Here is a 26,274-nt window from a genome sequence, read left to right on the forward strand (position 1 = left end):
ATTTGGACCATTTCCATGGTCAGCCCTTTAATCTCTTTTTCTTGTCTTATCCCTTATGCTAGAATCTTGTCAAATAAAAGCAATGAAATTGGGTATCTTTGTTTTGTTTCTATTCTTTGTGGGAATGCTTCAAATGTTGCTCCATTGTCGATTATGTTGGCTCTTGGCTTAAGCTTCATGCCTTTTACTGTGTTGAAAACTCCCTCTTCTCATTCTTTTTTAATAATGCAAGTCTCAAAAACTGGAGTTGGCTCCCCAAAGTGACATACCTTGCAAACATGACCATAGGTCTTTGAAAACAGAAGATTTCACTGAAAAGATAAGTAAAACTAGGGAGATTTTATTGGGGTAGGGAAACCCTCCATATTTATTAGTTACCTACAAGCAGGGGAGGAAGAAATCTACACTGACTTAATAACAAGTGATTAACAAAATGAGAATATATGTTAAACCTGTTACTGTTTCTACCTAAGATGTAATATGTTGTTATTGAGTCATTTCAGTCATGTCTGACTCTCCATGACCCCATTTAGGGTCTTCTTGGTAAAGATAGTGGAATGGTTTACCATTTCCTTCTCTAACTCATTTTACAGATGAGGAACTGAGACAAACAGGATTAAGTTAACTGCCTAAGGTCACACAGCTAGTAAATGTCTGAGCCCAGTTATGAACTCAGGAAGATGAATGAGTCTTCTTGACTCCAGGCCCTGTGCTCTATCCACTTCAGCACCACCTAGCTTCCCAAAGATTTAACAGAGAAAAATGTAAAAATAAAGTTATAACCTTTTCTGTTATAGAGCTAGTCAAATTAGATTTTGGGATAAAAAGTATGTTATTAATCATAATAAGTGACAGGAGTGTGCTGGTAAATATTTAACAACTGGCTCTCTGAAGAAAAAATGTATGCAGAATATACTTTTCAGTTGAATCTGCAATGTTATCATTTTCTCCATCACTTTCTTAAGTTTAGACAATCACCAAAACAGTAGTTCAAGTTTGCCAATCTCTGAGGTATAAATGCTCATACTGAAAACAACCATCAGCCCTGGAGTCAGTTGGAGCTTACTCTAGCACACCCCTGGCTATGATGAACACAAAGAGATATAGAATTTTCAAATATATCCATTTTTGTTAATAAAAGGGCATTTAACAAAGACAAGAAACAAAAAAACAATGAAAAGAATGGGAAAAAGAGAAAGGAACTGGCATTTCCAAAGGGAAGATTCCTCAGTATATAATAAAAGAAGGTTAATCCTCAGAGAAGTATAAGAAGTGATTGTCTAAAAATAAAAAAATATAACATTGTATTTCCTATTTTGAATAGTTAAAATATGACTAGAAGTTTAAGCTAGATACCCTTCTGGTCAGGAAATGTGAAGAACAATGAAAAGAAAAAGGAAAGAAAACAGATGGAGTTGATTACTTCTAACAATAAAAAGATCGGAGATGTAGGGTGAAAAGCACCTTGGAAGCTATTCAGTCCAATCCCCTCATCTTACAGCTGAGGAAACTGAGATCCCAGAGGTGAAGTGAATTGCCTAAGGTCGCACAGGTAGTAAGTGAAAGATAGAACTTGAACACAGGTCTTCTTCAAAGTCAGTGCCCAAGTCATTCGATCACTGTGGAATGCCACTGAATTAAAAGAAAAATAAAGAATGGATCAAGAAACAAAATCTGCAACTGTGTTTATAGAATCTTCAGTCTAGAGATGGACCCTTAGAGTCTTGTTCCATCAAGGCCAAAGCTATAGCCCTTCCTTCTACTTGACACCACTTTCCCTCTTCCTTGTCTCTATTCTTAATCTCCCACCTCATACTTGGAATCTTCCATGCACAGAGCTTTCCAGACTAGAAACCAGCATCCTAACTCATTGGCACCTCCATGCCACTGACGTTTGAGTTAGTGAAATGATGAGATGCACTTGAGTGGGACTCTACCTTTTCCTATAAAACACTTGGCCATCTTCAGTTTCCCTGAACTGCCCTGATCCCTGAGTTACCCTGATACAAAGAGATGGACCAAGAAGTCCAACCCATTGGATTGGTGAGAGCTTGGGGTAGGAATGTGCTGGAACTAGTTCAGACTGGCTCACATTAAATTGAAAAGTTTTTGCACAAAGCCAATGCAACCAAGATAAGAAGGAAAGTAGAAAATTGGGAAAGAATTGTTACAATCAGTCTCTCTGATAAGGGCCTCATTTCTAAAATATATAGAGAATTAAGTCCAATTTATAAGAATACAAGTCATTCTCCAATTGATAAATGGTCAAAGGATATGAACAGGCAGTTCTCAGAAGAAGAAAGTAAAGCCATCTATAGTCATATGAAAAAAATTCTCTAAATCACTATTGATTAGAGAAATGCAAATCAAAACAACACTGAGGTACCACATCACACCTATCAGATTGGCCAACATGATAAAACAGGAAAATGATAAATGTTGTAGAAGATGTGGGAAAATTGGAACACTAATGCATTGTTGGTAGAGTTGTGAAATGATCCAACTATTCTGGAGAGCAATTTGGAACTATGCCCAAAGGGCTATCAAAATGTGTATGCCCTTTGACCCAGCAATAGCACAGCTAGGGCTATATCCCAGAGAGATTATACAAATGAGAAAAGGACCCACATGTACAAAAATATTTATAGCAGCTCTTTTTGTGGTGGCAAATAATTGGCAATTGAGAGGATGCCCATCAATTGGGGAATGGCTGAACAAGTTGTGGTATATGAATGTAATGGAGTACTATTGTGCTATAAGAAATGATGAACAAGCTGACTTCAGAAAAACCTGGAAAGACTTGTATGGTCTAATGCTGAGTGAAGTGAGCAGAACCAGGAGAATGTTGTACACAGTAAAAGCCACATTATGCGATGACTGATATTGATAGACTTAACCCTTCTCAGCAATACAAGGATCTAAGACATCTCCAAAGGCCTCATGATGGAAAGTGCTATCCACAAAGAAGAAAGAACTATGGAGTTTGAATGCAGATCAAAGCATACTATTTGCTATTTTTTTTTCTTCTGTTGTGTTTTGTTTCCTCTTTCTGGTGGTTCCTCCTATTGGTTCGAATTCTTACTTACAACATGATTAATGTGAAAATATGTTTAATAGGAATGTATATGTATAGCCTATATCAGATTGTATGCCGTCTTGGGGAGGGAGGGGGAGAAAAATTTAAAACTCAAAAGCTTATGGAAGTGATTATTGATAATTCAAAATAAATTAATTTTAAAAAAAGAAAAGGAAGGACAAAACAAAAGAATTCTTGCCTATTGAAAAATGTAACAACAAATCTTTGCCAACTTGACTTAAAGAAAAAAAAACCAAATGTTCAGTTTTCAGTATGATTACTTCCACCTTGGAAATTAGTAAAGGCCCCCAATTAGGATTTGATTTATTGTGTGGTTGATAGTCTAGACTTAAGAAAGTGGTGTAGGAAATATGTGTGTGTGTGTGTGTGTGTGTGTGTATTCTTAAAATTCTTATTTAAATTTTTTAATGGTTCATAATAAATTGAAAATATGTCAGCCTTAAGACTGATGAAATGCTATGAAATCATACTGAAATTCTAGCAGCAAAATCAACCCAGAATAATCAAATAATAAATTTATAATTCTCTAATACTGTTCATCCAGAAAGTACCTACATCGTTTTCTAGACTTTAAACACTCTTTTTTGTCATATTTATTTGTTTTTAGTTTTCAACATTCACTTCCACAAGATTTTGAGTTCCAAATTTCCTCCCCATCTCGTCCCTCCCCCCACCCCAAGACGTCATGCATTCTGAATACCCCTTCCCCTAATCTGCCCTCCTTTCTATCTCCCCCCCACTTCTCTTATCCCCTTCCCCTATTTTCCTGTAGGGTAGGATAGATTTCTATACCCCATTTCCTATATATCTTATTTCCCAGTTGCACATGAAAACAATTTTTAGCATTTGTTTTTAAAACTTTGGGTTTCAAATTTTCTCCCTTCCTCCCTCCCTATTCACCCTCATTGAGAAGGCAAGCAGCTCGATACTGGTTATACATGTGTAGTCATGCAAAACACTTCCATAGTAGTCATGTTGTGAAAAAACTAACTATATTTTCCTTCATCCTATCCTGCCCCCTATTTATTCTATTCTCTCTTCTGACCCTGTCCCTGCTCAGAAGTATTTGCTTCTGATTACCCCCTCCCCCAATCTGCCCTCCCCTCTATCATCCTCCTGCTCTCTTGTCCCCTTCTCCCCCTATTTTCCTGTAGGGTAAGATAGATTTCCATACCCAATTGAGTGTGTATGTCATTCCCTCCTTAAGCCAAATCCTATGAGAATAAGATTCACTCGTTCCCTCTCACCTTCCCCCCTTTCCCCTCCACTGTAAAAGCCTTTTCTTGTCTGTTTTATGTGAGATAACTTACCCCATTCTACCTCTCCCTTTCTCCTTCTCCCAGTATAATCCTCTCTCACCCCTTAATTTCATTCTCTGGATATCACCCCTTCATCTTCAACTCACTTTGTGCCATCTATCTATCTATCTATCTATCTATCTATCTATCTATCTATCTATCTATCTATCTATCTATCTATCCATCTCTATGTGTGTGTGTGTGTATATATATATATATATATATATATATAATTTTTTCCCTCCAACTACCCTAATACTGACAAAGATTTCATTAGTTACAAATATCATCTTTCCATGTAGTAATGTAAACAGTTCAACCTTAATACATCCCTTATGATTTCTCTTTCCTGTTTATCTCTTCATGCTTCTCTTGAATCTTGTATTTGAAAGTCAAATTTTCTATTCAGCTCTGGTCTTTTCATCAAGAATGCTTGAAAGTCCTCTATTTCACTGAATGATCATTTTTTCCCCTGCAGGATTATACTCAGTTTTGCTGGGTAGGTGATTCTTGGTTGTCATCCTATCTCCTTTGACCTCCAGAATATTATATTCCAAGCCCTCTGGTCCCTTAATGTAGAAGCTGCTAAATCTTGTGTTATCCTGATTGTGTTTCCACAGTACTTGAATTGTTTCTTTCTGGCTGCTTGCAATGTTTTCTCCTTGACCTGGGAACTCTGGAATTTGGCTACAATATTCCTAGGAGTTTTCTTTGGGGATCTCTTTCAGGAGGTGATCAGTGGATTCTTTCAATTTCTATTTTACCCTCTGGTTCTAGAACATCAGGGCAGTTTTCCTTGATGTTTTCTTGAAAGATGATGTCTAGGCTCTTTTTTTGATCATGGCTTTCAGATAGTCCATTAATTTTTAAATTGTGTCTCCTGGATCTATTTTCCAGGTCAGTTGTTTTTCCAATGAGATAATTCACACTGTCTTCTATTTTTTCATTCTTTCGGTTTCGTTTTATAATGTCTTGATTTCTCATAAAGTCACTAGCTTCCATTTGCTCCATTCTAGTTTTTAAGGAAGTATTTTTTTCAGTGAACTTTTGGACTTCCTTTTCCATTTGGCCCATTCTGCTTTCCAAGGCATTCTTCTCATTGGCTTTTTGGACCTCTTTTGCCATTTGGGTTAGTCTATTTTTAAGGTGTTATTTTCTTCAGTATTCTTTTGGGTCTCCTTTAGCAAGCTGTTGACTTGTTTTGCATGATTTTCTTCTATCACTCTCATTTCTCTTCCCAATTTTTCCTCTACTTCTCTTCTTGCTTCTCAAAATCCTTTTTGAGCTCTTCCATGGCCTGGGACTGATTCATATTTTTCTTGGAGGCTTAGGATGTAGGAGCTTTGACTCTGTTGTCTTCTTCTGGTTGTATGTTTTTGTCTTCTTTGTCTGATTCTATGGTCTGCCTTTTTTTTTTCTGCTGTTTACTCATGTTCTCAGCCAAGTACTTGAGTTTTAAACTCTTTGTTAAGGTAGGGTTCTGTTTCCAGTGTAGAGAATGTACTGTCCCAAGCTTCAGGGGTTTTGTGCAGCTGTTTTCAGAGATACTTCTAGGGACCTGTAAGTTTTCAGTTCTTCCAAGGTGGTATGATCATGGGCGAGGTGTTTACTCCTTTCCTGGCCTGTGCACTGGTGTCTGAGTGACCACAAGCACTTTTTCTACCTTGGAACTGGGAAGTAGATTCCCTCTCCACCACCACTACAAGCTCCACCATGCCAGCACTCCTCCTCACCCCAGGACTGCCACCTAGAACTGTGACCCAGATCCAAGCATAGGCAAAGCAAGAGAATCCTGCTTCAGGGCCAGCAGAGAGATCCCTGCAGTCCGCCTCTGATCAGCCACTTGATTCCCGCTCAGTCTGTGGGCCAAGAGCTCTGGAAGCAGCCACCACCCCAGGGCTGTGCCAGGACTGGGGCTGGTGGACCTCCTCTCACACCATGGTCTGACACACCTTTCCTACTGACCTTCTAAGTTGTCTTTGGCATTTGTGGGTTGAGAAGTCTGGAAATCACCACAGCTGCCCGTGATTCAGTCCCCTGAGGCCTGCTCCAGGTTCACTGAGGCCTGGTCTTTGCCTGCATGCCCATGCTGAACTGTGTTTCTCTCCCAGCCCAGTGCAATAGACCTTTCCCATCAACCATGCAGGTTGTGTTGGGCTGGAAATGTGTTTCATTTTGTCTTTTTGTGGTTTCTGCTGCTCTAGAATTTGTTTAGAGCCATTTTTACAGGTATTTCAAGGGTTTGTTCAAGCAAGTCACTGCTTTTACTCTGCCATCTTGGCTCCGCCCCTGTGATATAGAGAATATTAATGGTGCAGATTAAACTAAGCGTGTCCTGCACACACACACACACACACACACACACACACATATACAAGGTGGTTGTTAACATTTACTAGCATACCCCTAACTTGGAGTAAAGATGCACCAAGTCCTAGGAGCTATGGCTCACAAAATCCCCATGAGCTCTCTCTTTCTGCCATGACCATTATGCCTGAAGCACTCTAGTGACACACCTGGTTGTGCCCTCTCCCTTATCCTTGGAAAAATACAGGAAAAAGGAAATGGATTTGGAGGTGTCTGTTATGGCCTCATAACTGGGGGAAGGGGTGTGGAGGGGGTGATTGGGAGGATGCCCTGTTGTTTGGAGGTGACAGCTGCTGTCTCAGTTTGGAAGACTGACATTTCCCTAGTGACTTCTGCCTTGGGACCCCTCCCTAAGTTCTCCCTTAGGTATAACCAGCTAAACCTAGCAGGCTTCCTTTTAACACAACAAAGAAAAGGGCCTAATCCTTTGAGCACTAATTAGCTCATCTGGTTCTTCTGAGAAGCTCCATTAAGTCCCATAAATGGACCCATAGTTGCTTATGGGAGCATATTAATATGAAAGAAAACCATAGCAAGACTCAAATTAAGTGGTTAGTCTATAATACATTGTGCAACTCAGATTAATTTTGATGACTAATCTCTGTCCTGTTGAACAGATGATGACCTCCCTCCCACCAGCCTTCTCAGGAGAGGGGCAGGGGATTGATTATAGGACCAGAATATTACATGTGTTATAGGAAGTCATTTTTTTTACCTTAATTTTACTTAAATGATTTTCTTTGTTACACGCATGCATACATGATGGAGAATGGGGGGGGGGGAGTAAGAAAGGCATATTTTTTTTTAAAAGAAAACAAATCATGCAAAAAGCTGATTCTTAGAAAACACTAATAAAATTGAGTGGCAGCTAAGTGACTCAGTGGATAGAGCTCTAGGCCTGGGATCAGGAAGACCTGAGTTCAAATCCAAACGCAGACATTTACTAGCTGTGTGACCCTGGGCAAGTCACTTAACCTTGTTTGCCTCAGGTTCCTGTCTATAAAACCATTATTATGAGGAACTGAGGCCTGGAGATATGAAACGACATCTACAACTATTGGAGGTGTGATTTAAACCTAGATGTACTATTGCCAAGGGCTGTGTATTCAAGTGGTTCTCTCTCAAACTGGGCTGTTGCCCCATCCCCTGGGGTCAGTGGAATGGACCTGGGGAGGAGCATTCGAAAGGTCTTTTGAATGAGTCTGTGACAGTACACTGAGTCTGAAAGTCTCTTTGGGCTGAGTTATATCTGTTTTTAAGCTTGCCTGTACATGTACTATGGGATTGTCCTGAGGGCATCTGACAATGGGACCACCTGAGCACTCTCCTAGGCACCTCCCACCAGCATGGATTCCAGAGAGAGGTAAGAAAATGCTTTGAGATCTCATCCCATCTTTGGGACTAAAAATGGCCTCCCACACATTAGAATGAATTTCTGTGGAGCTCCTTCACTTCCCATTTCATTAACCACTCAGGCCAAGGAATAGAGATGATCTTATAATGATATCGCAATAGAATTTTAGTTTTAGTTTGTGGGTAGTTGAACCCCCTGTGAGTTAATGAGAAGACAGACTCAAGACCTCTATCTTTTACCACAGTGTGTGAGAGGAGTACATAGTTGCTAATATATCATTTTATGTATCATAATATATCACTTCACCTCTGGGATCTCAGTTTCCTCAGCTGTAAGATGAGGGTATTGGACTGAATAGCTTCCAAGGTCCTTTTCACCCTACATCTATGATCCTTTTATCGTTAGAAGTAATCAATTCCATCTATTTTCTTTCCTTTTTCTTTTCGTTGTTCTTCACATTTCCCGGCCAGAGGGGTACCCAGCTTAAACTTCTAGCTATATTTTAACTATTTAAGCTAGAAAATACAATGTTTTAGTTTTTATTTTTAGACAATCACTTCTTATACTTCTCTGAGGATTAACCTTCTTTTATTATATACTGAGGAATTTTCCCTTTGGAAATGCCAGTTCCTTTCTCTTTTTCCCATTCTTTTTATTGTTTTTTGTTTCCTGTCTTTGTTAAATGCCCTTTTATTAACAAAAATGGATATATTTGAAAATTCTATATCTCTTTGTGTTCATCATAGCCAGGGGTGTGCTAGAGTAAGCTCCAACTGACTCTAGGGCTGATGGTTGTTTTCAGTATGAGCATTTATACCTCAGAGATTGGCAAACTTGAGCTACTGTTTTGGTGATTGTCTACTCTAGACTTAAGAAAGTAATGGAGAAAATGATATATGTTCTGCCCATGTGAAACATTTATATCCACATGAGATGTCTAAATGTACAGACAGGAGGATTGAGAATAGTCATGAATAGAAATTTCAGGAATCTTGCCCATACCTGTCCAATTGAGACTGATTCTTCCTGGCCCTTCTGTTCATCCTCTGAGAAGAAGGGATACTTGACTAGAATTATATCTGATCTGCTCCCTTGAATATTGCTGGCCTAGGGATACATTTTTTAAGTTCAAGTGACTTCTCTGGCCACTATTTATTAAAGGGGGAGCTTTAATACCTGAGCTTATACCCCTACATTTAACTCCTTCCCATCAAATGCTAATTACACAAAAGATGACCACAAATAGTGAATAGCAAATATACCCATTTATCCAAGTAGATATTAAACAGAAATCGGAGAAGTTCTACAGATTAGAATATCAGAAAATACATGAAAGTGAGTGAGCTCTTTAGGTGAGAACTAGATGAGATCTCACTCAACCAAGAGAGAGGTCCTAATCTCATCCAAAGAGGTATTTCCTGCAGTCTCTAGGGAGGCAAGCTGAGGCATGTGGGGGCACTGGCTTTTCCTATGTGTCTGCAGATTTCAAATTCTGTCTGTTTCTCTCTTCAAGTGTCTGGAATCAGTCCCAAAGGGAGTTTGGAGCCATGCATTTCCTCTCTCACAGAAGAAATAAAGAACGTCTCTACTCTTCAAAACTTTTGCATGAACTCATACAGACACACAGTTGAGTGATCATTCTCTCTACCAGTTGGGAAAGTCTTATGCAAAATTCTTCAGGCTTGACTGGAAACCTAACTTATAGACAGATGAAATAATTGAGTCTGAGAGTGTATGACCACGCAGTTAGTAAGTGACAGAAGTAGGATTCGAACACAGGTCTTCCTGATTCTTAGTCCAGTATTCTCTTCTCTTCACCAGTATGTCTTTCATCATTATCTAATTTTGTGCCTGAATGTACCCTAGAAAAGGTAAGAAACCACATAGAGGTGTGAAATGTTAGACCTAGACGGGAGAAAACCTATTGGATTTGGTGATTAAGCATAAAGTATTTAGAAGGCCATCAGTACTACATTGCCATATGCTGCAGAGAAGTCCAGGAAGATGGGGGAAAATTAAATTTAGTGCATAGGAGATCGCTGTTAAGTTTCAGTGGTAGTTATGGAAGCAGAGGTGTGCTGGAGCCAGCTAGCACCAGTTTCCAAGAGCTGCTTGTTAAATGTTCAGTGTGAACATTTATACCTCAGACATCAGCAGATGCTACAAATCGGGCCTTGACTTCTTTTTTTTTTTTTTTTGATAATTGTCAGCCTAGACTTAGGAAAGTGATAGAAAAAAATGTTAACAATACATATTAAACTTAAAAGTGTATCTTGAGTACATTTTTTTGGAGGGAGAGCCAGTTGTTAAATATTTACCAGCACACCCTCTGGATAAAATCTAGATGAAAATGAAATGTCTCTCGGTCATTGCTTAACACCTCTTGAGTTCTGTAGCTAAGTCCTGTACTCAGAACATGCTGTGACAAGAACTAGTAAGAGGGATTTAGCCATGTTTACAATCTAGCCTCAGGCCAGCCTTGGGCCTGAGCCTCAGGGCACAGTAAGCTGGCTGGAGCTACAAGGGAAAATAAATCTGCCATGGCCTTCCACTTCCCTACTTCCAAGGCATTTGGGAGGAAAACACTTTATAAGCCAGAGTCCCCTCAAAGTGTAAGCTATTGCTGCTTGTTCAAGAATCTGTGTTCTGCTCGATCTCCCTCTACCTACCCAGATTGTGTATCCTCTGTGGCTCAGTGAGAATTGCTATGGCCAGAAAATGGTGGCAGGTGTCTCTGAACTCAGCTAGGCAGGTCTTCAGACAACTGCCTCTCAGCTTATACTCAAAGCTTGTCCATGTAAGTAGAACTTGGAATCCATTCCATTCCATTCACAAGCTGGGCCATGGGCTAGCTATGGAGGAGATTCAAAGAAAACAGTTACTGCCCTCAGGGAGCTTATATTCTACTGTGGAAAAATAGTATATACACTAGAGAAATAGCTAGAAAGTTATATGGAGGGGGCAAGACATTAACAAGTAGGGGAATCAGGAAATCTTTCAATCAATAGCACTTATCAAGCACCTACTATGTGCCAGAGACTATGGATTTTTTTTTGGCAGGGGGATAGATGAGACCTGTGGTTTCATTAGTGTAGGGATCTCCCAGTGTGAAAACTCCTTCTACCAATGTAGATCAGGATTTACTCTGCAACTTAGAGCGCCATCTGGGGCACTGAAAAGTTAAGTGACTTATCCAGGGTCATATAGCCAGTACATGTCAGAAGCTGGACTTGATCCCATGTCTTCCTGATTCCAAGACTAACTCGATACCACCTATCTCTCTGGAGACACCAGTACATAAATGAAACAATCCCTGACTTCAAGGACCTTTCGTTCAATTGAGGCAGCTAGGTGGCACAGTTGATAGCCACCGGACCTGGAGTCAGGAAGACCTGAGTTCAAATCTGACCTCAGACATTTGCCAACTGTGAGACCTGGGCAAGTCACTGAACCTCTGTTTGCCTCAGTTTCCTCATCTATAAAATGGGGATAGTAGTAACACTTACCTTCCAGGATTGTTGTGAGTCTCCAATGAGATAATAATTGTAAAATACTTAGCACAGTGTCTGGCACATAGTAGCACTTAATAAATGTTACCTTCCCCTCCTGTGCATAGGTAGAATGTGGCACTTCAGCTGAGCCATGAAGGAACTAGGCATTCCAAGAGGCAAAGGCAGGCGATTGAGCATTCCTGGTCTGCCCAGAGGCACTGAGATCACCAATAAAATGTCCTCTGTGGGCAACAGTAGGCGAGCCAGTTTGGTTGGAACAGAGTGAGTGCATGAGTGTAATCAGCCTGGAGAGGTAGTCCCATGCAGGATGGGAAGGGATTTAAACACCAAATAGAGGAGTTTGCCTTTAGTCCTCTGGGCAGTATGAAACCAGAGCCTGGGCTGGGCCAGCATGGCCTCCAAGAATCTGGAGCCATCTTGGTGTGGATGGAGTACTGGGTGTGGACTTGAGAAGACCTGGGTTCAAATCCTGACTCTGATACCACTTGTGTGACCTTGGACAAGTCACCTCACTGCTTGAGCCTCAGTTTCCTCTCCTATAAAATTAGGGGGTTGGACTAGATGCCGCCTAAGATCTCTTCCTGCTTTTGATTGAGGATCCCTATGATATCCATAACATGGTGAGCCATTGGAGTAGGACTTTGTGAGGATTTAAAAAAATTTTATTTTTAATTAATAATAACTTCTCTAAGCCTGTTTCATAGGCTCCTAGTCCTAGTACTGTACAGGACCTCAGGGCCACTTAGTCTAACCCCTTTATTTTACATGGGAGGAAACTGAGGCACAGAGAGGGGAAGAATCCTGTGAGAGATTGCCCATAGACTCCTAGTTCTAGTGCTGGGAGATACCTCAAAGGCTACTTAAGTCTAACCTCTTCATTTTACAGAGGAGGAAATGGAGGCCCAGACTGGGGAAAAGACTAGCCCATGGTCACAGAGATCACAAGTATAAGAAGGACTTGAACCCAGGACTGTAATTCTGAGGCTGGCTATCCACTACACCATGCTGCCCCTCAGTTTCCTTGTCCATAAATGGGGTAATAATGTCTGTATGACCTGCTTCTGCGGGGAAGGAAGCTCTTTGTCAGACTAAAGACACAGTGAGTGGAGGAGCTATCATTCTCATTGGCATTCCCACAGGGTATGGCCATCACCATTGGGCTCTCAGCCACTCGACACCTTGCCGTCACTTGTGCTGTGTGGGAGGAATTTGGCCAAACCATTATCCTGGGGAAGACTCCCATCTCTAAGGTTGACCAGGTGGGTGAGCATGATACTTAGTGATGCTGTCAGGGCCCCTCAAGCCAGTGGGGGAACAGAGGAAATTGGGATGGCAGCGAGGCCCAGGTTGGCACACTGAGAACTCCCTATCCCTTCCACATATCACCTTTGCCCCCCATGGCAAGTGGTCAGTAGTTCCTCTGGAAGGATAGTCAAGGTTACTGAGCCCTCTTTACAGTGATACCAGAAGGGCCTTCCAAATTCCCACTTGGCTCATGTCCAAGAGCATAGCGATGGTTCCAAGGGAGCTCAGACATTGTGTAGCCCCAACCCCTCATGTTACAAACAAGGAGGAGGCCCAGATATTTGCCCAAAGTCACACAGCTAGCTAAGAACGGGGTGGGCTCCGATGCCATTTATTTCACTCCTGGATGAAGGTGGGTAGGTTGATTCTGGACCTTATTTTCAAGGTTGGTACAGATAAGCAATGGATCTGGGCTGGGTCTGAGGTAGTTCTGCCTGGAGGCAGGGGAAAAGCAGAGGCCCTTCTTTCTGCATAGGCGCCTAGATGGCACAAATATCCTTTCACCCTAATGGGCTCACTGGAGACTTAGCTGAGCAGTGCTCCCTGAATATTGTTCCATCCTCTCTGAGCTGAGCTTCCTATGGGGATCAGGCATATGGCCTGTCTCCTTTCCCTTGCTGCCCCTGGAGGGCCAGGGCCAAGGAGGGAAGGCAGAGATAGAGGACAGCATCTCTTTTGCCATCTCATATACATGCCACCTTAGCTTGGCCCTGAACCATGGGAGCTGGGTAGGAAGATGGGAAGGGGGAAATACCCTGAGGGTGGGCCTTTCTGGATCCCAATGCAGTACCTGGAAGACATTTACTGGAAGTGGGCCACAGCACTGTGTTGCTCTGCTATGGACATGTGGCATCTCGCACAAGAGACAATATCCCTGACCCTGGCCAATGGCATCGCCTCCCAGATTGTGTGTTACTTCCATTGCAGCCACTGGGTATGATGATTGAAATCTCAGGCTTCCCCTTTCCCCATCCAGGTGCCATGGCACATGAAGCCTGTGTTCCAATCCTTTTGCCCTGCTCAGTACCTCAGTCTTTGCATCTGACAGGGTGTCCTCACCCTGGCTCAGACAGCAGAGGAATCATGAGAATGCCTGAGAGGGACTCACGGCTGATGTTTGGGTGCTACCAACCTTGTTTCCTTTCTCTAGCCCTCGGGGTATCCAGCCATCTGGAATCAAGTCAATTCAGCAACACTTTTGATCAGAATTGGTGAGTAGGGCAGTGCAGGGCAGAACAGAGCAGGGCAGGGAAGGGGAGACTTCATTGTTGAATTCCATTAACTGTCATCTCTAACCCTGCCAGACTTTGTGCCTGGGCTGAGATTTAGGGCAAGGGGAGCATTCTGGGGACGGGGAGGGGAGAGGTAGATGTCCAAGAGCACTCCAAACTACCAGAGCAAAATAGGAATGTCAAAAAGTAGCCACAGGGCAGCTAGGTGGTGCAGTGGATAGAGCACTGGCCCTGAAGTCAGGATGACCTGAGTTCAAATCTGGCCTCAGATCAAACACTTGACACTTGCTAGCTGTGTGGCCCTGGGCAAGTCACTTAACCCCAATTGCCTAAAAAAAAAAATGTAGCCATAATCCTATTGAATGGTTGGGAAATGGGAGAGAATACAAGAGACTTTGGTGTGCTGAGGTCAAGACAGCTAGAGAAAGGGCAGGCTAGGTCACTCTCTTCCAAGCAGACCAGTAACATCCTCAAGGCATCATGGCCTCCTTCTCCTACTCTCTACTATGGAAAAGGACCCACACAAAGCCCACTGAGACTCCAAGGGGAAACCCTTTGATTCCAACTGGTGGGATATTGGGAGGGAATCTAGATTCCTAGACTGTATTGGCAGGGTGAGGGCACAGAGGTGGCTAAGAAGGCTGGCATCACAGGATCTCAGAGATCATCAAATGTAATCCCCATTTGAAGCCCATGTATAGCATTAATAAGATGATCTCAAAGGTCCCTCCTAGCCAGGCCCTATGCTAGGCACACAAGGGACCAAGACAATGAAACAGCCCCTGCCCCAAGGAGCTTATTTTCTACTGGGGAAAAACAGCCTGTCTTTAAACAGGACCTCTAAGTCCCATGCGTCTTAGCTCATTGTGTACCCCCATTGTATAGAAGCCCAGCTTGAGGGTGGGGGATGTGAGCTCCACCCTGACATCTCACTCCTGGATTCCCTTCCTCCTCCCCATCCCTACTCTCCTGCTCCTGGCTTCTGGCAACCCTAGGTCCCTTGAAGAAGAGTTTTTTGACATTCACGCTGATGCTCATTGCTGCCATCCACAGCAACAAAGGAGTCAAGAACTACCAATTCTTCCAGACCCCCAGCTTGTTCTGTGTCTGATAGTGAGAGCCTAGTTTGGTGGAAGAGCACGGGGACAATTCAGGGGTGGGTTAAGCCTTTGAGCATTGGTGCACAGAGGGCAGGGACTCATTGCTCTTCAGCTTCTCTGAGGCCTGATTTAAGGGAGGGTGGAATTTAGAGGCCTTTGAGAGGCAGCGAGAGTCAGATAATTTGGCTTCAGATCTCAACTCTAGAATTTACTGTCTGTGATCTTGGGCACGTCACTTACCTTTGATAAGCCTCAACTTGTTCCTCTGTGAAATGAGAATCTTGGACCAGATGGTTCCTTAGGTCCCTTCCAACTCTAGAATTCATAGAAAACATGAAGCTAAAACTACAAGATAGTACCTTGAGAGGCCAACACGTCCTTATGCCTGCCTTAAGCTAGCTCCACAACTCAGAAAGAATTACAGAAAGCCTGAAAAGGTAGGCTGGAGAGCTTTAAATGTCAAGGTGAAGGGTTCATATGGTATCCTAAGGAAGAGCCAATGTGAAGTTGCTTGAGCAAGGGAGTGACATGGTCAGACTTGGGCTTTAGGAAGATTATTTTGGCAGCTATATGAAGGATGGATTTGAGAGGGGAGAGGCTGAAAGGAGGGAGACCATTCGGGAAGTTGTTGCAGTAGTTCAGACCAAAAGTGATGAGGGCCTGATGAGGTAAGTAGGTAGGAGAGGAGCTAAGGACACTGATGTGAGAAATGTTATTGAGGTAGAATTGACAAGACTTGACATCTCATGGGATGGGGGGGGGCTGAGGGAGAATAAACAGTTGAGGATGACTTTGAGGTTGTAAACTTGGGTGACTGGTTGGGTGGTGGTGACCTTGACAGCAATGTGAAAGTTCTGAAGAGGGCTCAGTTTGGGGTGAGAAAGACAATGAGTTCTATTTGCACATACTGACTTTGAGATTTCTACAGGACGCCCAGTTGGAGGTGTCTAACTGGTTGTTGGTGATACAGTATTAGAACTCAGGAGAAAGAGTGAAGGTGGATATATAGATCTGAGAGTCATCTGTATAGAGATGATAATTGAACCTATGGGAGTTGATGCAATTACTTGAAGATGTTTAGAGAGAGAACAGAGGAGGACTCAGGTCAGAACCTTGAGGGATGTGGATGAAGATCCAGCAAAGGAGACAAAGAAGGATAGGAAGAGAACCAGGAGAACACAGTATCATGAACACCAAGGGAGGACAGGGGATTGCCTCCAGGTGGAGGCAATGGCCAATAGCTTCGATGGCTATCAAGAAGTCTGATAAGAACTGAGAAAAGGTTATTAGATTTAGTAGTTAAATGATCATTAGGAACCTTGGAGAGAAGTTTCATCTGAGTAGTGGGGATGAAAGCAGGGATGTGCTGGAGCCAGCTCAAACCAGCTTCTGAGAGTCAACTGTTAAACTTTTAGTTTGAGCATTTACATCTCTTAAATTGGCAAATGCTATGTATCAGGGTTTGATTCACTATTGTGTTGCTTTTCTAGGCTTAAGAAAGTGATTGAGAAAATAATAATAATGCAGATTAAACTTAAAAGTATGTTGTGCTTACTTTTTTATAGAGTCAGTTTTTAAAATTTTTTTATCAATTATATGTAAAAACAGTTTTTAACATTTGCTTTTTTAAAGTTATGTTCCAAATTCTTTCCCTCCTTCCCTCTTTTCCCCTGTCATTGAGAAGGCAAGCAATTTGCTACAGATTTATACGTGTGCAATCATGCAAAAAAAATAATTAGCTATGTTGAAAAAAAAAAGCAGACCAAAAAAACAAGAATGACAAAGAAAGTTTAAAAAAACAGTGTGATAAAAAATAGTTAATAAATGGTCAAAAGATATGAACAGGCAGTTTTCAGATGAAGAAATTAAAGCTATCTATAACTATATAAAAAAAGCTCTAAATCCTTATTGATTAAAGAAATTCAAATTAAAACAAGTCTGAGGTACCACCTCAGATTGGCTATCAGATTGGCTAATATGACAGAAAAGGAAAATGTTAAATGTTGGAGAAGATGTGGGAAAATCAGAACACTGATGCATTGTTGGTGGAGTTGTGAACTGATCCAGCCATTCTGGAGAGCAATTTGGAACTATGCCTAAAGGGCTATAAAACTGTGCTTACCCTTTGATCCAGCAATAGCACTTCTAGGTCTACATCCCAAAGAGATCATAAAAAAGGGAAAAGGACCCATATGTACAAAAATATTTATAGCAACTCTTTTTGTGGTGGCCAAGAATTGGAAATTGAGGGGATGCCCATCAATTGAGGAATGGCTGAACAAGTTGTGGTATATAAATGTAATGGAATACTATTGATGAGCAGGTGGACTTCAGAAAACCTGGAAAGACTTATATGACCTGATGCTGAGTGAAGTGAGTGGAACCAAGGGAACGCTGTACGCAGTAACAGCCATGTTGTGTGATGACTAACTTTGATAGACTTTACCCTTCTCAGCAATACAAGGATCTAAGACAACTCCAGAGGTCTCGTGATGGAAAATACTGTTCACATCCAGAAAAGGAACTATGGAGTCTGAATGCAGATCAAAGCATATTATTTGCTCTCTCTCTCTCTCTCTCTTTTTTGTTCTTTCTCATGGTTTCTCCCATTGATTCTAATTCTTCTTTACAACATGACTAATGTGAAAATAGGTTTAATGGAAATGTATATGTAGAGCCTATATCAGATCACACTCCATCTTGTGGTGGGGGGAGGGGAAGGAGGGAGAGAAAATTTGGAACTCAAAATCTTATGGAAGTGAATATTGAAAGCTAAAATTTAATTAACTAATGAATTCACATTTTTTAAAAAGGAGATAAGCAAAATCACCACCACAACAAGGAAAAATCTGTTCAAATATTTTCATAGTACATATACATTTTAAAAGTAGGCACAAATAAGTTGTGGTACAGTAATGAAATGGAATAGTACAATGTAATTAAAGTGGACAAGTATAAGGAAAGCAAAGAAATCTGGGAAGATATTGATGAAATAATTCTAAACAAAGAGAACAGAACCAAAAGAACGGAGTCACATGAACAAAGTTTGTAAGAATGAAAACAGAATTCTAATGGGAACAAAAACTGAAAAAGTGTCATGGTACATGAGTTGAAATTAATTAAAGTGAAAATAGTTACTAAGCAAGTTTAGTGGTTTGTGCTAATTTTCATAATGTTACATTTCTAATAAATAAAAATCTATTGATTGATTGTTCTTAAAGAAAACAATAGTATGCTTTGATCTGCATTCAGATTCCATCAGTTCTTTCTCTAGAGGTGGCTAGCATTTTTCATCATAATTCCTTTGGAATAGTTTAGGATTGCTGTATTGCTGAGAATAGCTAAGTCATTTACAATTTATCATTATACAATATTGCTGTTACTGTGTACAATCTTTTCTTGGTTCTGCTTATTTCACTTTGCATAAGTTCATGTAAGTCTTTCTAGGTTTTTTGAAATCATCCTGCTTGTCATTTCTTATAGCATATATACTAATTCCATCACAATCATATACCACAATTTGTTCAGCCATTCCCCAATTGATGGATATCCTCTCAATTTCTAATTCTTTGCTACCATAAAAAAACCCTGCTATAAATATTTTTGTACAAATAGGTCCTTTCCCCCCCCTTTTTTTGTCTCTTTGGAATATAAACCTATAGTGGTATTGTTGGATCAAAGGGTATGCACAGTTCTATGGCCCTTTAGGCATAGTTCCAAATTGCTCTCCAGAATGGTTGGATCAGTTCACAACTCCACCAATAGTGCATTAGTGTCCCAATTCTTCCACATTGCCTCCAACATTTGTCATTTTCCTTTTCTGTCATATTAGTCCATCTGATAGGTATGAGGTGGTGCCTCAAGAGTTGTTTTAATTTGCTTTTTAGAGAGTCAATTCTTAAAAGGTTGCCAGTACATCCCTGGATGGAAGCCAGATTGCTAGGGACCAAGAACTCAGTAGAAGGTAGAAGGGGGACGCAAGGAGAGTAGACAGCTTTTGCTAGATGTTTGGCTGTGAAGGAGAAGGGGGATGATAGCTTAAGGGGATGGCAGGCTCAAGTGAGGGGTTATTGAGAATGGGATAGATGTGGATATGGTTGTAGGTAGCAGGGAAAGAGCTAATTCATAGGGAGAGATGTAAGATTAGAGGTGGGGGAAATGATCAGTGGGGCTAATAGAGATGGGAGGAATAAGGTCCAGGGCACAGTTAGAGGGGCTGGCTTTGGAGAAGAGAAGGCTACCACTTTGAGCAGAGACTGTAGCAAAGTTGGAGAGAACGGAGGGGAATGATGTCAGGAGTTTCTGAGGTATAGAATAAAAGAGAAGAGAAATCTTATGGTAGGTGGCCTCTTTGGGGGCAGCAGGACCCTCTTGATACATTTGCAAGGAAGGCTATTGCTTCATGACAAGTTTGCAATACAGTAAAAACTTTAGAGCAGGGGTGGGGAACTTGCACCTTCCCCACCCCTGCTCTAGATCATCTCCCATGGCACTTGTCTCACCAGTATTTCTGAGATTGATATTTGGAGCCCAAGTATAGATCCCTGTTAAATTCCAGTTTGTTTGATTTGACCCAACATTTGAGGTACTTTTGGATTAAGGTTAGGGATCTTGGCTCATCATCCCAGCTCCCAGTCACATGCACATCTGACAAACACTCCCTTTGTGCCTCTATTCAAGTCACTGATAAAAATAGTGAACAATTTGTGAGAGGACCTGTCCCTAAGCTGCTCCATAGGGACCTCCTTTTAAATGGCCCTTGATCTACCAATGGGTAACACTTGCATTCAGTCATTCAACCTTTTCCAATTCTACTTCACTGTACTATCATTCAGGCAACATGGCCACTATGAGCTTTGGCCCTCTATACTTCCTCATTGGGCTACTTCTTCCTCATCTCCTACAGAAGCTGATTGAAAAGGAATCCCGGGACATTCTGTGCACCTCAGCCCGACAGGTAACCCTACTCTCACCCCATTCCTTGCTTTCTGGTCTTTTCAACCCTGGGTCTGAGACTGGGGATGGTTGCCACACACAGTGGCTACTGTTTTTTGCCTGAGAATCTATGGTCAAAGGGGTTTGGGAGATGAGAAGTTCAGGGGAGATATAGTAGAGGGCTGGGCCTGGGGCAAGAAGACCTGAGTTCAAATCCAGCTTCAGACACTTACTAGCTGGGTGACTCTGGTGATCTCTTCCTGCCTCAGTTCCTCAACTATAAAATGGGAATTGTAATAATAATACCTTCCTTACAAGGCTGTTGTGAGGATCAAATGTGATAGTATTTATAAAGCCCTTTGCAAACCTAAAAGCTATCGTTATCATCATGATCATCATTAGTGAGGATGCTAGAGGACCCATGTGGAGTAAGGTGCCCTCTGCTGGGGTGGCTGGCTTAGTGCCCACAAAGCCCAGTAAAAGTTCAGGGCTTGAAACCATGGTTCTTCCTTCCCATTTTACCAAAAAAGAACCTGAGGGGCCTCTTGCTCTCTGGGGTAAGTCTATCCTGACACTGAGGGTCCACACTCCCTTGCTCTGGATTTTTCTTCTCTGTCAACTACTCCTTTTCCCACCACTGTATCTCCTCTTATAGAAAACTCAGTCCCCCCCAGAGGTCAAAGAGAAGTCGGAACTTCTATACATCTGCTTCCTAAGTGTCTTCACCCTGCCACTGGTAGAGTGCCTGGAGAAGCATACCTGTCTGATGATGAACCCCTCCCCCAATGTTCAGGTGACAGGGACATCACCAGCCCCCAACATATCATAGACTGACGTAGCTTCTAGTCCCAACCTTGCTACAAACTCACAAGCCACTTTCTCATGAAAATATTGAAGCCTGAAGAAACAAGGCGAGGCCTCAGGGTGATCTCTGAGCCACTGGTTGGACTTGGAATGAGAACCCAGACTGTCGCATGCCCTAGTTGCTATACAATGTGGTCTTGGCCACGGTCCCCTGGCTTTTACTCTCTGTGGACTGGAGCAAGGATATTACTGTCTGAGAGTGACAGGGGATATGGTGGTGTGCCAAGACAGACATAGAAAGAGGGCCCAGAGAAATGGCCTGGTGACCTGGCTTACTTCAGAGACATTGGGGGTGGGGGTGGGGGTAAGGAGGAGCCCATCATTTCAGATGGTTATTTCTTAACTAAAAGAAATTGGTTATGAATAAATGACTGAGCAAATGAATGAATGAATGAATGAAAAACAGTCATTAAACACTTACTATGTGCCTGCACTTTGCTAAATATTGAGGATACAAAAACAAAAGTGAGGTAGTCCCTTCCCCAATGGAGCTTACATTTTAATGTGGGGGGGGCGAGTAGCACATATAGGGGAAGGGGAAGGGCAAGCTTTGGTGTAGAAAGGCAAAGGGCTAGTTAGCAGAGTAATAGAGGAGTGAGCAAATCAAGGGATCCCTTCCAGGAACAATGGCAAGACTAATTTTAGTTAAAGGGCAGGAAGTGGAAGGGGAAGGAGATGGTGAAAAGGCACTTGGAGTGGAAAGTGAAGCATGTCAGGGACTAGCTACATAGAGTGGGTCTTGTGTGACACACAGGACGCCACAGTCCCAGGACAAGAGTTTCGGTGCTGAAAGGGTTAAAGGTTCTCCTTAGCATAGTCACTGTTCCAGAGGGCACCTCTGTAGGGCAGATGGCAAGAGGCCGGACCCCAAAGCTACACTGGTATCATTTGCTGAAGGGCATCTAGTTCCCAGTTGCAATATTAACGGACCTTTGAACCCTACCAGGCTTAGACGGAGGGAAAAATAGCAGTGTATGTGTGTGTCTGTGTATGTATGTTTGTGTCTGTGTGTCTGTGTCTGTGTATGTGTGTATGTTTGTGTCTGTGTGTTTGCATGTATATAGGGGGTGATTACAAAGGGAATAGGCCATCTTCATCTCAACTTTGGACAAGGACTTTAAACCCTAGTCAAGTATGAAGAGACCAGTAGCACAGAGGGTATGGGGACATGAATACACACATATCAATACGCATTTTTATCTCCCTACTATATGAATCTGTGGTATACATCAATCCATCAAGGATATGTGATTTTATCCCAGCCTTCTGAACTTGAAGCTTAGAGAGCTAAGTGACTTCCCCGAGACCACACAATTAGTAAGTATCAGAGGCAAGATTTGAACCCAGGTCTTCCCAACTCCAGATCCATTCTGCCCAGTGCTCCATTCTGCATCTAATTATGTGCTATATCTAGGGAGAGAGATAGCAGGACCTTGTATCCCATGGGTAGATGCTTCTTTATGACCAGATGGAAGATGTTGTCTTCATTTCCCTGCAGTGAAGCTAGTGGTATTCTGAGGAATCATGGCCTAGGTGACATTTCCATACTGCTTTCCTCAAAGCTGAGAGAAGCAGTATAAATATAATGTCCATTTTACAGATGAGGTAGGTAAGACTCAGGAGTTAAATAACCTGCCCATGTCATATAATAATTAAATTCAGGAGTCTGTAGTGAAGGTCAGGTTGACTGGATCTAGCTTGTCTTGAAGGCCTGGGAAAATCCCTTCCTCTCTCTAGGCCTCAGTTTCCTCCTTTTCCACATGAGAGACTCAGTGGCATCTGAGGACCCTTCCAACTGTAGGTATAGGATCCTATGTGTGACCAGTATAGGGCAAGATTTGAGCTGGGACCTAGAGGAAGCCAGGGAAGCCAGGAGGTATGATGAGGAGTAAGGACATTCCAGGTATGGCAGACAGCCATGGAAAATGCCCAGAGATGAGAGATGAAGACCTTGTTTGAGGAAGACAAAGGAAGCCAGTGTTAATTGGATCTAAAATACATGGGAATGAGTGAGATTTAAGGAGACTAGAAAGTCAGGACACCTGGTTATGAAGGACTTTAAAAGCCAAGCAGGGGACAGCTAGGTGGTACTGTAGTGGATAAAGTGCCGGCCCTGGAGTTAGGAGGACCTGAGCTCAATTCCAGCCTCAGACACTTACTAGCTGTGTGACCCTGGGCAAGTCACTTCACCCCAATTGCCTAAAAAATATGACAACAAGAACAACAGAAAAGCCAAAGAGAATTTCTGTTGCAGCCTGAAGGTAATGGGGATCCTGGAGTTTATTGAATATGGGGGTGATATGGTCAGACTTGTGCTCTAGGAAGATCACTTTGGCAGCTGACTGGAGGATGGACTGGAGTAAGGAGAGACTGAGGTAGGCAGCTGCCCCAGGGGCTATTGCAGTAGTCCAGGAGTGAGGGGATGAGGGCCTGCACCAGGAGGATGGCTGTGTCAAAGGAGAGAAGGGGGCATGTTGGAAAGAAGTTATGAAGGCAAAATCTACGGGATTTGGAGGGGGAAAGGATGAATGAGTGAGGAATCAGATGACTCCTACATTGTGAGCCTGGGTAACTTAGAGGAGACTGGTACTCCCAACAGTAATAAGAAAGACAGAAAGAGGGGAAAGTTTGGTGGGAAAAGATAATGACTCCTGTTTTGCCATATTGAGCTTAAGATGCCTATGAAACATCCAGTTGGAAGTGACTACCAGCCAGTAGCAGAAGCTAGCGTGCGGGTCAGGAGAGAAGTGAGGGATAGAGAAACAGAGATGAGAATCACCTGAATAGAGATAAAAAGGGAATCTGTGGGAGCTGAGGAGATCACCAGGAGAAGCACCATAGAGGCAGAAAAGAAGAGGGGACACATAGGGACTGTGTGAAGTTTATGTATACGTAAAGGAAGGAAGGAAAAAGCCTTTATTAAGCACCTGCTATGTTGCCAGACACTGCTGAGCACTGAGGATAGAGAACCTTTTAAAAGTCAGACAATCCCTTCCCTCAAAGAGCATTAACACAGACAGGGGAATGCTGGCCAGTGAGTGGGTGTTTGGGTTGGAGAAGTCACTGGGAGAGGAAATGGAACCTTAAGACAATTGACCAACAAGTCTTTGCCAGGAATGAAAATATTGGTTTGATTACTTTTACATCTAGATATGTATGTGTGAGTATTAGACTATAAGCCCCCTGAGGGCTTAGACCTCTCTGTATCTCCCATTGTGTCTATCCCAGGGCTAGGCATCCAGCAGGATTCCGACATATATGAATGAATGAATGAATGAATGAATGAATGAATGAATGAATGAATGGGTACTTTGAATTGATCAGGAAGGGGGGATTGGATGACTTTTGGGGTTTTCTACTGCCCCTGTGAGGGCCTCTCTGGGAGCCCCCCAGCCCCCTGCTAGTGCTCCCTTTTCCTCTCCTTCCAAGTTCTCTACGGGCAAACAATGTATGCTCTGGATCAAATACTCCTGGGGTTCCTGTCTGAAAACCCAGACCCAGGAGAAGTACACTCCATTCTAGACATATGGGCTCCTCCACTCCCAGATTGAAACAGAGGGGCAAGGGCTCTCCCTGGGAGAATAAGTCAGGGTGACTGCATCTCAGAGTAACACGCAGGGTCATTCATTGCATGGAAGCTAGAGATTCTTTTAACTTCAGGAAATATTAGCCAAATCACCTGCCATAGTAGAGGTAGCAAGGAGAGAGGGAAAAGCCCTGGATGGTGAATGCTAATGTCCTCAATCCAAGTCCTAGTTCTTCTGCTAGTAAGCAGAAGTCATTTAGACTCTCTGTGCCTCAGTTACCTGTGTTGAAAAATGGGAGAGTTGGACCAGATGGCCTCCAAGGCCCCTTCCAGCCTCAGACCTCAGTTTCTCTGATCTTCTGCTTGGCAGGTCTGATATTCTATGACCTAGTGAAAAGGAAAGCCACCACCAGGGCCCCTTTAAGTGGAGCTGGAATGGGCTGCTTGTTGCCCAGAATTTCAGAGACCTTGGGACAGCCTCTTCCTCATATATCCAGCCCTTCCCCTGTCTGCTGCTATTCTGGGCCTCCGATTTAGAAGTCTGGATGGTGCCCTCCTCATGTCCCCTCTCTAGCTCTCCTCTATAAACAGAGGATTGGACTAATTAAGCTTCAAGTCCCTTCTGGTTGTACTTCCTATGACCTTATGACTCCTCCAGGGAAGGTTCGGTAACTGCTTATAGGGGGAAAAGTTCCTAATGAAGAAGCCATTATTTTGACAGGAATAATTGAATTGACTGTTACCTCTGTCTCTTTAATCTTTCCCCAAACGAGCCTGTGTCCCAATCTCACCATCATTTCAAGGGGATCTCCTACAGTTTCTCCACAAAGACTCTGCCACTTGCCATCGTTCATCTCCCATCACTCAGCCATTACAGGAGGCATTACATTGAGGCAACATGGCCTTAGAATCAGGGAGACCTGGGTTCAAATCCTGCTATAGATACTTACTAGCTATGTGGCCCTGGGCAAGTCATTTTACATCACTGGGCCTCAGTTTCCTACTCTATGAAATGAAGGGGGTGACCTAACTTGCCTCGGAGGGCTCTTCTAGCCCCAGATCTAGGATCCTGTGAATTGGCCCCCAGGAGCTCATAGAGTCCCCACCAGGGCCAATGATAGGCTCATAGTAAAAAGGAGGGAGGAGCATTCATATGAATATTATTAACACTGTACTCTGTGTTTTTAGGCTCAGGGCTTCCAGAAACAATTCTGTTTACTTTAACATTAATCTATATCCAAGGAATTACTGAGCTTGTGGAGGGAGGGAAGGTGGGAGAGAGAGAGAAACAGAGACAGAGAGAGAGACAGAGAGAGACAGAGAGATCCATCCATAGTCCCCCATGACCTCCTTAAATGAATGCAGTAGGTTGGGGGGAATCCTTTCCAAAGATGAGAGGCACTGAGAAAAGGAGATAAGCTGAGAACAAGAGAGGAGGCATGAAACTATAGAAAGAGTGATGGATTTGGAGTCAGAAAACCTGCACCTGAGGCATGATCCTAACTTCCCTTAAAGGCCCTCCCCCATTCCTTGGAGCTCTTCCTCCTTTCTCACCCAGAAAGGCAGCTTCTAGCTCTAATCCCTTCAGGCAACCAGGAAAAACATTGATATCAACAAGAAAACTGAGTTATTCCCAGGACCCCCTTAATCCATTTCCCAGAGAAATGCTTTTTCCCCACTTTGG

The 26,274-nt window shown here is 42.6% G+C and overlaps 1 pseudogene; it reads left to right on the forward strand.

Annotated features, from left to right (window-relative positions):
- Positions 1-26,274, forward strand: part of LOC114028445 — a 144,416-nt pseudogene that overhangs the window by 65,013 nt on the left and 53,129 nt on the right.

The sequence above is a fragment of the Vombatus ursinus genome, unplaced genomic scaffold (assembly GCF_900497805.2).
Source record: "Vombatus ursinus unplaced genomic scaffold, bare-nosed wombat genome assembly UNPS02014882.1, whole genome shotgun sequence".
NCBI lineage: Eukaryota > Metazoa > Chordata > Mammalia > Diprotodontia > Vombatidae > Vombatus > Vombatus ursinus.